The 13,428-nt window shown below is 38.2% G+C and overlaps 1 long non-coding RNA gene across 3 annotated transcripts in view; it reads left to right on the top strand.

Moving 5' to 3' along the window:
- The window catches only part of LOC141370353 (uncharacterized), a 471,200-nt gene that overhangs the window by 438,970 nt on the left and 18,802 nt on the right, over positions 1 to 13,428 (top strand). Inside the window, exon 4 of one of the 3 annotated variants that reach the window (XR_012374335.1) lies at positions 2,243 to 2,403. The exons of 1 other annotated variant lie outside the window; for it this stretch is intronic. This is a non-coding gene — a long non-coding RNA (uncharacterized lncRNA). Of the gene's footprint in view, positions 1 to 2,228; positions 2,404 to 13,428 lie in introns of those variants that run through there. One more of the 3 variants, XR_012374349.1, reaches the window with a different exon arrangement.

Raw genomic sequence — 13,428 nt, 5'->3', positions numbered from 1 at the left:
AATAACCTTGCATCTCTAAGGGAGGAAATAATCATACAATAAAAGAAATCTGGTCTGTCCCATGACCTTCATCCACCATAAATGTATTTTGTGTACTCACATTCTTGTCTTTAAAAGCACTCCAACCTGCATAGTCATGTAACCCACCCAAAACACAGCAACTAGATTAAGTTGACACAAATAATCCATATGAGGCTTGAACTCCTGGTTCTGAGGGCATTGATGGATGAGGTCTGCCTTGCCAGTGTGCTGCTTGCAGAGTTAAATAGTAAATGAAGAAATCTAGCTGCCTGTCCTGCCTGGTCTGAGACGTTATGAAAGCATAGTCCTTTGAAAGCTCTGTGTCTCTCTATGTGATAAGGTGTCTCCTCCATTTCTCTCCACCATTCCCTAACAAGACATTCAGAATCAATAGTCTCTCCTGCAGAGACCTTTTCATATCTGAGATCTTTGGAAACTGGCTGCTGTATGACAACAAATAGGAGATTCCCTCCCCTCAACCCTTGTTGGCAGTGTCTTTCTGAAATACTCCCTTACTCTCTGGCCCCTCCCTGTCCTAAGTTGTCCCAGACATCAGCCAAGTGGCAGTGGAAACCAGTTTTGGATTCGCTGTTTTGAGCCTTGGAAAAGCATCCTGGTTTCAGGCCATCATTGTGATGACATTATCTGAACCACAGGCCACTAGGTTAGTCACTGCTTTATCATACTTTGTTGTTGTTCTTTTGCTGCACCCATCAGCCTGTCAAACCTTGTTTTCCTGGTTCTGACAATCACTGAGCCATGGCCAGAAGACAAGTATGTGCTGGGATTCTGTTTTTCAGGAGGAAAAAAAAAAAAAAAGCAGCCCTAATAGACTACTGTTCCTCACCCTTGAGGTCTAGCTATGCCACATACCAAATGGTTTCTGTCGAAGCAGCCATTCTTCCGGTTTAGGCAAGTACTTTCTGTTGCACCACAGCTCACAAAGGTTTCCGGGAGCAGCACCCTCTTCTTAAATTTATTGATGTAGACTGGCATCAAATGAAAAGCTAAGCTCAGCTTCTGTGACCCTTGGAACAAGCCTGCATTGCAAATAGCTATGGAACCTCAAGCCAGGATTTGGCTTGATGACCTGCTGACACTTGGATGCAGATTGTCTGTCAGACTTCTCTGCTGGGCCTGAGTAAACAGTGCCAGCTAAAGGAGGCCTGTCACTTGACTCTTGAGGCATTTATCTCTAACTCTTCTGTATATTTGTAAGATTATTACTCTGGTCGTGTTCACTGTTTTCTTGTTCAATATTTCAAGCTGAAAGAATTCAAGTTAAACAACAGAGTGGCCAGATACACCTTTATAGCAGAAAAAAAGAAAAATTGACTATAAGGTTTCTAATTTTGACTATAACATGAACTAAAAATAATAAGTTGCCAAAAATTTGGAAACAAGATTGAAAAATAAAATTGCATGTTTTAAGCAGCTCTATTTCACATTCCAGAGATATGCTTCGAAATGCATTTTGTGATTTAAATGTAACTATTTCTTATTTCAGTTTCGTTTTTTGGAGGGTGGGGGACAGAGGGAGAGGGAGAGAGAATCTTAAGCAGGCTTCATGGCCAGCACAGAGCCCAACACGGGGCTTGATCTCACAACCCTGAGATCATGACCTGAGATGAAATCAAGAGTTGGACTCTTAACCAACTGAGCCACCCAGCTGCCCCTGTTTCAGTTTGTTTTTCTAAAGAAGAGCCATAAGATCCACCACAAATTTGTAAATTTCTCTGGTACTTGAGTAGGGCAATATACTCTCATCTCTATAGGTTGCTATTCATCCAGTCAATATATGACAATATTTATGATAGAAAAGTCCCTCCTAGGGTTTCATGTGCATCAGGTGGTCTTTGGTCACAATTCTTCTAAATGTTTGAAGAAAAGTTTCTATTAAAAAGTTAAAAGTCCCATGATTCATTGTTTGTGTATAACACCCAGTGCTCCATTCATGGAACACTACATCAAAAACTAATGATGTAATGTATGGTGATTAACATAACATAATAAAATAAAATAAAAAAAATCCTTAAAAAAGTTAAAAGTCCAAATTGAAACAAAATAAAACAAAAATGGATAATATGTGTTTTACCCTCTCTGAAGCTAGGGTTTATTAAAAATAACAAAATGAGGTATGCTTGTTTTAATGTGTCTACATGTGAATGTGTGCATGTTCCCACAATCCCTCGTGTGTTTTCATACAGCTTGTTTTTTACAGCTCAAAATTTTCCAAGGACTACCACCTGCTTCCTAAGTGTTATGGAACAGTACTGCACTGAGGACCATTTCAGCACCTGCCAAGGATCAGAAGACCTGAATTCTCTTCCTGTTTCTGCTGCTTAATATCTTTGTGGACCTTCGCCGCATCACTAAATTTCTTTTAGGCAAGTTAATTTCATTCGTTTTCATTGACATGATTAATTATTCACTCTCTTCCATCTCTGTCCTCTAGCACTCAAATTTAAGAAATTATATAATCTCTCTTAGTGTTTCAATTTATACCATTAAATATGCTCATATTCCTATTACTTGGTTAGACAGCTGTAAGAGACACCCACTGCCTTAATACAAGGACTATTGCATAATCTTAATGATAGATGTAAGTGAGGCTATTAGCAAACTTAACCCTGCTTACCATTTTTTCTCTTTTGCATTCAGATTTGTTTCTAGTTGCATTACGTCTGCATTTTCATTGCATATTATATCTGCATCCTGATCTGTCACACTGTACTGGACTCAGCTTATGCTCCACAGAGGTTCTGTGAACTAATTTGCTATCTGGCTATGTTACCCACAGCCAGAGCTTGCTTTTCCAACAGGCATGAAGTTAGCGTGTTGTTGCTACTGCAGGCTCTAAAGACCATGCATCTGCCTTGGTGTATTGCTCACAGTTTCTCCAAGTCACATACAGAAAAAAAACCCAGTAGTGTGTAGTCTGATGCCTACTTCACTTGCCTCCAACCCTTAGCTCTGGGACTTTCCTGATGCCGCTGACAAGCACAACAGCAGGATGTGCTTGTCACCCATGGATACCAGTGTAGGCCCATAAGCTAGCAGGCAACAGTGAGCAGATAAGAGTTCACTGACTTGTATGGGACCTATGATGCCATTGTTCTCTATTGGACACTGGCTTCGGCAGCAGTTGTTTGGGGAGATTGGTACAGTTCAAGAGCATGGAAGAGTCTAAGACATGGGCAAACTTTGATTGATAGGATACAGAAAACTACAGATAAATTCTCCCTCCCTATCCTCAGGACAGATGGTTCAAGGGTCCAATAAGGCCTCTGGGATAATGTCCTTCAATAAAAGCAGTAAGAAATGCTTGTCGTGATGCTGCAGCCAGTTCAGTGAAGCCCTCTATAACTTTGGTTCTCTTTCATTCCCCTTTTCTCTAGCTTCTGCTTTCCTGAAATTACACTCTCAAATAACATGTTTGCTTATCTTTTCCCTCAGGATCCATTTTATTTTGTTTTGAGGACAAGGACTGTGATACACATTAATTCCCCTATTTTAAGTCTTAATTCCCTTTTTTTAATGTCAGCCAGATCATTTTTCAAATCCTTTTGTCTTTCCATTTTGACCCTAATCCTTAATTATCTGCTTTGTGATCTTCTTTAATAGCAGTGATTATGTTTTTACAATTTTTTTCTTTTTTTTGTGGCAAAATTCTGATCAAAATTTATTCTACTCTATGGAAAAATATCTTTTAAATAAGTTTACTGCATTTTTCCTACACGTTTTCTTATCGCATTAAAAGAATCTCTTTTGTCAGTTTGTTTTTATTTCTGCTAAATGAAGGAGCTAAATATTCTTGTGTGGCTTTTTGCAGGAGGTGCTGGTGTGGGATAGGGAGAGGCCACATTAGCCAAGGCTGTTCAATTCCAAAGCTTCTTTTCCTTTGTGGTCACAGAGAAATTTGCTTCCTGTAAAAATTGCTAGTCTGTGTAATGTTTGTATGTAATCTTGCATCCCTTATGGCATCTGATACCCTGTCTAGGAGGACTTCTGTCAAAAGCCATTGTACACTCAGTTCCATGTTCTTCTGTTAAACACGAAATTCAGTTTTTGTACTTCAGGGTGCACCCCTCCCCTTCTACAAGATTATTTTTGCGGGCAATTGTTTTAAAAAGTCTGGTCCTGTCAGGTCCTTTGAATTCTTTTTGCTTCTTACCTTATTTTCCTTCTGCCCATTTTCAGCTTCTTTTGTCAGCCCTTGCATATATTTTGGAATGTGTGGGTCATATCTGAATATACATAGGTATTTATCATTGGCTTTTAAGGATTGGCTAGCTCATATGAGGTGTTTTCCAGTTTTACATAAAATGATAAGGTATATAATGGCAATTTTTGTTCAAGAATACTAATACATATCTCAGTAACCATGTTGTTTAAAAGAAAAAAATATTCAAATGACTGAGTAATAGATTTACCACAAAAATATATTGTTAAAATGTATGTTTTTCCATATGGGGCTTAGACACTCATCTCTATTCATATAACGTTCATAAGAAGCTAAATAATATAATAATCATAAATTCACAAGGGATTATTAAAGAAATTAAAGTATTGCATTTTTTATCTGACCCAATATGTTACTTTCTATTACTGTTTTGATACTCAAAATTTCTGTTTGAACAACTTCTGTGAAGTATAATTACTAACTTAGATCATAGATTCCATATTTGTGTGGCTATCATCTCTTTATTTAATTCAAGCTTTTTTTGGGTAACTGTGCTAAATACTATACTAGGCAGATTACTGAATAAAAAGGCTTGAAGTTATTTCTCAAAGGAGCAAACTAAATTTTAATATGATATTGCTATGATAGTTATATCAGAATCCAATAACAAACATTCTCTCAAGTTTTTGAGTATATAACTAAATATATGTATGCTTATTTATAAAATATGTACATATATATCTCTATGTATATTAAGTACTAGAAAACCTACCCTCTATTATTTTCGAATATTTACAACAAATATAAATTAAAATTCTGCATATATATGAAACATGTATATACACATACATATATATACATAGTGCAGTGCCTTGTGCAATATATGGTGTATACTCAGTGATCGTGGAAGGAATCAATGTGGTTTTTTTTAAAGACCAAGTTCATTATTTGTTTCTTCACAGTTGTCTTCCTTGAGTTTAGCACAATGCTCACATACAGTAGATACTAAGTAAATATTTGTTGCCTGACTAAACTGAATGAATGAAAAAGTGTCATGATGACAAAATAGTGGTACTCTATATGATTTCTGCCTGGATAATTAGCAGTCTTTGTGGTGGAATAATTCTTTATGGATTAGTAGTTTTAGGAAAATTGAAAATTTCTAGTGAGAAAAGCTATTCAGGTAGAGGAAATGGAGCAGGGATTCCCTGTTACAACTAATAGATATGTACATGTCAAAAAGCTAAAGCTGAAAAAGCAAACATGATGAAAATTTTGTTGTTTATCCATGGACAAAAGAGAATTAACTTGAATTTTTTCACATAAGGGAAAAGAACTGATAAGAGACTTTGTTTCTATATGTTATAATCTTCTTGGGGGAAAACTATAATGTAATTTTTCTGTGCATTTTTTCTGTTACTCTAAGGTTTTTGATTAGAATATTGTAATTACTGACGTAAGCAACTCCAACTGGACCTTTTGTATCCAGGGAATAAAAAACTTTGGTGGCTTCATGAGCATTTCTTTCTTCATTATTAATTATGTTAATGTTAATTCCACAAACAGTACCAATCAGATTAAAATTGGGCTTTTATGCACTCAACAATCTAAATACGTCTTATTAAATGGGCTTTCTGCATCTAATTATGCACAAATTACTTTTTTTTTCACTTGGCATTCTCTTATATTACGTTAATCAGGGATATACTATCATACCAAAATGTTGATACCTCTTAAATTACTGGTGTGTATGTATGTGTGTGTCTGTGTGTGTGTGTCTACTGGAGTAAGGCATTTGAATCTCAAACATAAAATTACATCAAAATAATTATAACAAGTGCTTTACCAATGGTAAGGTAGGATAATTATGGTTTTTTTGGGAGAGATTTTTGTCTTTATTAAACTCTTTTTCTTTAAGATTGAATAATTTTATTAAGGAGTAAGTCAGATCCCCTGCTATATTCTATATTATCTATTTCCTTCAGATGTCATAAATGACTTACAACTGAGGTGCTTATTAAAAATGCCTATTCTGGGGGGGCGGAGCAAGATGGCGGAGGAGTAGGAGACCTGGATTTCGTCAGGTCTCAGGAATTCAGCTGGATAAGGATCAAACCATTCTGAACACCTACAAATTCAACAGGAGATCAAAGAAAAGAATAGCAACAACTCCGAACAGAAAAGTGACCACTTTCTGGAAGGTAAGACATGCAGAGAAGTGAATCCAAGGCGATATTCAGGAGGATAGACAATGGGGCAGGGGGCCTCCATCAGCCACTTCTGGCAAGTGATAGAGCAGCTGAGCACAAAATCAGAACTTTTAGAAGTTGGCTCTGCTGAGTGATATTGCTCTAGTGGCTAAGCGGGGGGTGGAACCTTCGCAGGACATTATGGTCTCAGGACCCTCGGGGTCACAGAAAGACTGGAGGTGCCTGAGTGTGGCAGAGCTCCCAGGTATCAGAGCAGGGAAGCCGGCTGCAGAGACAGAGCCTAGGTGCGGGCTCTCAGCTCGGGGTTGCCATAAACCGTGATCTGCAGCACAGTCAGGCCACTGCTCCTCCAGCAGGGACCCAACAAGTGGCAGATCCAGGGAGACTTCCCTTCCTCCCCCAGGAGAAGTGGTGCAGGAGCGCACTGCAGGGATCTGCTGGGTTTGGAGACTCCACACAGGGTCATGCTCCAGAGATAGAAACGCTCGGTCACAGGCCCAGTGAGCACGGAGTGTGGCCAGAGACCAGGGAGACGGGAGTGACTGACTGCTTTTCTCTGGGGCTCACTGAGGAGTGGGGCCCCAAGTTCTCAGCTCCTCCAGGGCAGAGATTGGGAGGCCGCCATTTTCATTCTCCAAAGCTGTACGGGAAGCTTGCAGGGAACAAAAGCCCCGGAGAGCAAACCCAAGCTGATTACGTAGCCCGTACCAGGCAAGGGCGTAGCAATTCTGCCTCTGGCAAAGACATTTGGGAACCATGGCAACAGGCCCCTTCCCCAGAAGATCAGCAAGAACAGCCAGCCAAGACCAAGTTTACCGATCAATGAGAACGGCAGAACTCCAGCGCTAGGGGAATACTGCACATAGAATCCATGGCTTTTTTACCATGATTCTTTAGTCTTTCAAAGTTAATTTTTTAACTTTTTTTAAAATTTTTCTTTTTCCCATTTTCAACCAACATCAATCCCTTTTTTTAAAATTTTTATTTTTCATTTTTAGAGCCATATTCTATCCCGTCATAGTAGTTACCCTTATTTTTGTCATATATATATAAGTTGTTCTCTCTTTAAAATTTTGAGATACAGTTTCTTCTAACAGATCAAAATATACCATAAATCTCTAGTGTATAGCTTTGTTCTAGTCTCCTGCCTGATCCTATTCTCCCCCCCTTTTTTTTCTAAATCCTCTTCTTTCTTTTTTCAAACAACTTCTTATCAATCCTTTTATAAAACTTTTTATAATTTTCATCTTTACAGTCATATTCCATCCCTTCATCATATCTACCCTTATTGTTGTACAAATATAAGTTTTGCTTTCTTTAAAATTTTGGGAGGCACTTTCTTCTAACAGACCAAAATACACCCAAAATCTAGTGCATGGCACTGATCTATGCACTAGCCTGATCATATTTGATCATATTCTGTTTTTTTGTTTTTATCTTTTTCTTTTTCTTTTTTTTTTCTTTTCCTTTTTATTTCTATCCTTTTTTTCCTCCGGCTTCAGGTCTTTTCTGATTTGTTTAGAGTATATTTTCTGGGGACATTGTTACCCTGTTAGCATTTTGTTCTCTCATTCATCTATTCTCCTCTGGACAAAATGACAAGATGGAAAAAAATCACCTCAACAAAAAGGGCAAGAAATACTACCGACTGCTAGAGACCTACTGAATACGGACATTAGTACGATGAAAGATCTAGAGTTCAGAATCATGATTTGAAGATACTAGCTCGGCTTGGAAAAAGCAAGGAAGTTATTAGAGAAACCCTTCTGGAGAAATAAAAGAACTAAAATCTAGCCAAGTCAAAATCAAAAAGGCTATTAATGAGGTGCAATCAGAAATGGAGGCTCTAAATGCTAGGATAAATGAAGCAGAAGAGAGAATTAGTGATATAGAAGACCAAATGATGGAAAATAAAGAAGCTGAGAAAAAGAGAAATAAACAACTACTGGATCATGAGGGCAGAATTTGAGAGATAAGCGATACCATAAGGAGAAACAACATTACAATACTTGGGATCTGAGAAGAAGAAGAAAGAGAGGGGCAGACGGTATATTGGAGCAAGTTATAGCAGAGAACTTCCCTAATTAGGGGAAGGAAACAGGCATCAAAATCCAGGAGGCACAGAGAACCCCTCTCAAAATCAATAAAAATAAGTCAACACCACAACATCTAATAGTAAAACTTACAAGTCTCAGAGACAAAGAACAAATCCTGAAAGCAGCTTGGGAGAAGAGATCTATAACCTACAATGGTAGAAACATTAGATTGGCAACAGACCTAGCCACAGAGACCTGGCAGACCAGAAAGGACTGACATGATACATTCAGAGCACTAAACGAGAAAAATATGCAGCCAAGAATACTGTAGCCAGCTAGGCTGTCATTGAAAATAGGAGGAGAGATAAAAAGCTTCCAGGACAAAAAAAACTAAAGAAATTTGCAAACACGAAACCAGCCCTCCAAGAAATACTGAAAGGGGTCCTCTAAGCAAAGAGAGAGCCTAAAAGCGACATAGACCAGAAAGGTACACAGACAATATACAGTAACAGTCACCTTACAGGCAATACAATGGCACTAAATTCATATCTTTCAATAGTTACCCTGAATGTAAATGGGCTAAATGCCCCAATCAAAAGACATAGGGTATCAGATTGGATAAAAAAAACAAGACCCATTGATATGCTGTCAGCAAGAGACTCATTTTACACCCAAAGACACCCCCAGATTGAAAGTGAGGGGGTGGAAAACCATTTACCATGCTAATGGACACCAAAAGAAAGCTGTGGTGGCAATCCTTATATCAGACAAATTAGATTTTAAACCAAAGGCTGTAATAAGAGATGAGGAAGGACACTCTATCCTACTTAAAGTGTCTATCCAAGAAGAAGATCTAACAATTGTAGATATCTATGCCCCTAACATGGGAACAGCCAATTATATAAGGCAATGAATAACAAAAGCAAAGAAACACATTGACAACAATACAGTAATAGTGGGGGACTTTAACACCTCCCTCACCGAAATGGACAGATCATCTAAGCAAAAGATCAACAAGTAAATAAAGACTTTAAATGACACACTGGACCAAATGGACTTCACAGATATATTCAGAACATTCGATCCCAAAGCAATGGAATACACATGCTCCTCTAGTGCCCATGGAACATTCTCCAGAATATATCACAGCCTAGGTCACAAATCAGGCCTCAACCAGTACCAAAAGATTGGGATTGTTCCCTGCATATATTCAGACCACAATGCTTTGAAACTAGAACTCAATCACAAGAGGAAAGTCGGAAAGAACCCAAATACATGGAGGCTAAAGAGCATCCTACTAAAGAATGAATTGGTCAACCAGGAAATTAAAGAAGAATTTAAAAAATTCATGGAAACCAATGAAAATGAAAACACAACTGTTCAACATCTTTGGGATGCAGCAAAGGCAGTCCTAAGAGGAAAGTATATAGCAATGCAAGCCTTTCTCAAGAAACAAGAAAGGTCTCAAATACACAACCTACACCTAAAGGAGCTAGAGAAAAAACGGCAAATAAAGCCTAAACCCAGCAGGACAAGAGACATAATAAAAATCAAAGCAGAAATCAATGAAATAGAAACCAAAAGAACAGTAGAACAGATCAACGAAACTAGGAGCTTGTTCTTTGAAAGAATTAACAAGATTGGTAAATCCCTGACCAGACTTATCAAAAGGAGAAATGACCCAAATCAACAAAATCATGAATGAAAGAGGAGAGATCAAGCCAACACCAAAGAAATACAAACAATTATAAGAACGTACAATGAGCAACTATATGCCAGCAAATTGGACAACGTGGAAGAAATGGATGCATTCCTAGCGATGTAAAAACTACGAAAACCGAATCAGGAAGAAACAGAAAACCTGAACAGACCGATAACCACTAAGGAAATTGAAGCAGTCATCAAAAATCTCCCAACAAACAAAAGCCCAGGGCCATATGGCTTCTGAGGGGAATTCTACCAAACATTTAAAGAAGCATTAATACCTATTCTTCTGAAACTGTTCCAAAAAATAGATTGGAAGGAAAACTTCCAAACTCTTTTTATGGGGGCAGCATTACCTTGATCCCAAAACCAGACAAAGACCCCATCAAAAAGAATTACAGACCAATAGCCCTGATGAACATAGATGCAATAATTCTCACCAAAATACTAGCCAACAGGATCCAACAGTACATTAAAAGGATTATTCACCACGACCAAGTGGGATTTATCCCTGGGCTGCAAGGCTGGTTCAACATCCGCAAATCAATCAACGCGATACAATACATCAACAAAAGAAAGAACAAGAATCATATGATCCTCTCAATAGATGCAGAAAAAGCATTTGACAAAGTACAGCATCTTTCTTGATCAAAACTCTTCAGAGTATAGGGATAGAGGTACATACCTCAACATCATAAAAGCCATCTATGAAAAACCCACAGCGAATTTCATTCTCAATGGGGAAAAACAGAGCTTTCCCCCTAAGGTCAGGAATGTGGCAGGGATGTCCACTATCACCACTGCTATTCAACATAGTATTAGAAGTCCTAGCCACAGCAATCAGACAACAAAAAGAAATAAAAGGCATCCAAATTGGCAAAGAAATCAAACTCTCACTGTTTGCAGATGATATGATACTTTATGTGGAAAACCCAAAAGACTCCACCCCAAAACAACTAGAACTCATACAAGAATTCAGTAAAGTGGCAGGATATAAAATCAATGGACAGAAATCAGTGGCATTCCTATACACCAACAAGAAGACAGAAGAGAGAGAAATTAAGAAGTTGATCCCATTTACAATTGCACCCAAAACCATAAGATACCTAGGAATAAATCCAACCAAAGAGGCAAAGAATCTGTACTCAGAAAACTATAAAATACTCATGAAAGAAATTGAGGAAGACACAAAGAAATGGAAAAACATTCCATGCTCATGGATTGGAAGAACAAATATTGTGAAGATGTGAATGCTACGTAGAGCAATCTACACATTCAATGCAATCCCCATCAAAATACCATCCACTTTTTTCAAAGAAATGGAACAAATAATCCTAAAATTTGTATGGAACCAGAAAAGACCCTGAATAGCCAGAGGAATGTTGAAAAGAAAAGCAAAGCTGGTGGCATCACAATTCCAGACTTCCAACTCTATTATGAAGCTGTCATCATCAAGACAGTATGGTACTGGCACAAAAACACATAGATCAATGGAACAGAATAGAGAGCCCAGAAATGGACCCTCAACTCTATGGTCAACTAATCTTCGACAAAGCAGGAAAGAATATCCAATGCAAAAAAGACAGTCTCTTCAAAATTGGTGTTTGGAAAATTGGACAGCCACATGCAGAAAGATGAAACTTGACCATTTCCTCACACCCCACACAAAAATAGACTTGAAATGGTTGGAAGATCTAAATATGAAACAGGAGTCCATCAAAATACTAAAGGAGAACACAGGCAGCAACCTCTTCGATGTCAGCGCAGCAACTTCTTTGTAAAAACATTGCCAAAGGCAAGGGAAGCAAGGGCAAAAATCAACTATTGGAACTTCATCAAGATAAAAAGCTTTTGCACAGCAAGAGAAACAGTCAACATAACCAAAAGACAACCGACAGAATGGGAAAAGATACTTGCAAATGACATATCAGATAAGGGGCTAGTATCCAAAATCTATAAAGAACTTATCAAACTCAACACTCAAAGAACAAATAATCCAATCAAGAAATGGGCAGAAGACATAAACATTTTTCCAAAGAAGACATAGAAATGGCCAACAGACACATGAAAAAGTGCTCAACATCGCTCGGCATCAGGGAAATCCAAATCAAAACTTCAATGAGATACCACCTCATACCAGTCAGAATGACTAAAATTAACAAGTCAAGAAATGACAGATGTTGGGGGGGATGCAGAGAAAGGGGAACCCTCCTACAGTGTTGGTGGGAATGCAAGCTGGTGCAATCACTTTGGAAAACAGTATGGAGGTTACTCAAAAAGTTGAAAATAGAGCTACCATACGACCCAGCAATTGCACTACTGGGTATTTACCTCAAAGATACAAATGTAGGGATCTGAAGGGGTACATGCATCCCGATGTTTATAGCAGCAATGTCCACAATAGCCAAACTGTGGAAAGAGCCAAGATGTCTATCAGCAAATGAATGGATAAAGAAGATGTGGTATATATATACATGGAATATTATGCAGCCATCTAAATGAATGAGATCTTGCCATTTGCAATGACATGGATGGAACTGGTTGGTGTTATGCTGAGCGAAATAAATCAATCAGAGAAAGACATGTATCATATGATCTAAATGATATGAGGAATTCTTAATCTCAGGAAACAAACTGAGTTTTGCTGGAGTGGTGGGGGGTGGGAGGGATGGGGTGGCTGGGTGGTAGATTTGGGGAGGGTATATGCTAAGGTTGAGCGCTGTGAATTGTGCAAGACTGTTGAATCATAGATCTGTACCTCTGAAACAAATAATGCAATGTTACAGAAAAAAAAAGAAGATAGCAGGAGGGGAAGAATTGGGGGGGGTGAATCGGAGGGTTAGACGAACCACGAGAGACAATGGACTCTGAAAAACAAACTGAGGGTTCTAAAGTGGAGGGGGTGGGAGGATGGGTTAGCCTAGTGATGGTATTAAAGAGGGCACGTTCTGCATGGAGCACTGGGTGTTGTGCATAAACAATGAATCATGGGAAACTACATAAAAAACTAATGATGTATGGTGATTAACATAACAATAAAAAATTAAAAAAAAAAAGAAAACCACAACGAGATGTCACTAAAAGCAAAACAAAAGAAAATGCCTATTCTGTGTCTCTCCCAAATGAACAAATGCCAACTCAAGACAAACCAAATGTTGGAGTCATCAGACATAAATTTTAAGGCAGCTTTAACCATGTTCTGTGAGGTAAGAGTAAAAACTCTTGAAATTAATGGGAAGATATAATTCAGCAGAGAAATGGAAACCATAAAAGA

The sequence above is a fragment of the Callorhinus ursinus genome, unplaced genomic scaffold, assembly GCF_003265705.2.
Source record: "Callorhinus ursinus isolate GAN/ISIS: 27379988/994484 unplaced genomic scaffold, GSC_fseal_2.0 scaffold1, whole genome shotgun sequence".
Taxonomy (NCBI): domain Eukaryota; kingdom Metazoa; phylum Chordata; class Mammalia; order Carnivora; family Otariidae; genus Callorhinus; species Callorhinus ursinus.
This window is presented reverse-complemented; position numbering and strand designations above follow the sequence as displayed.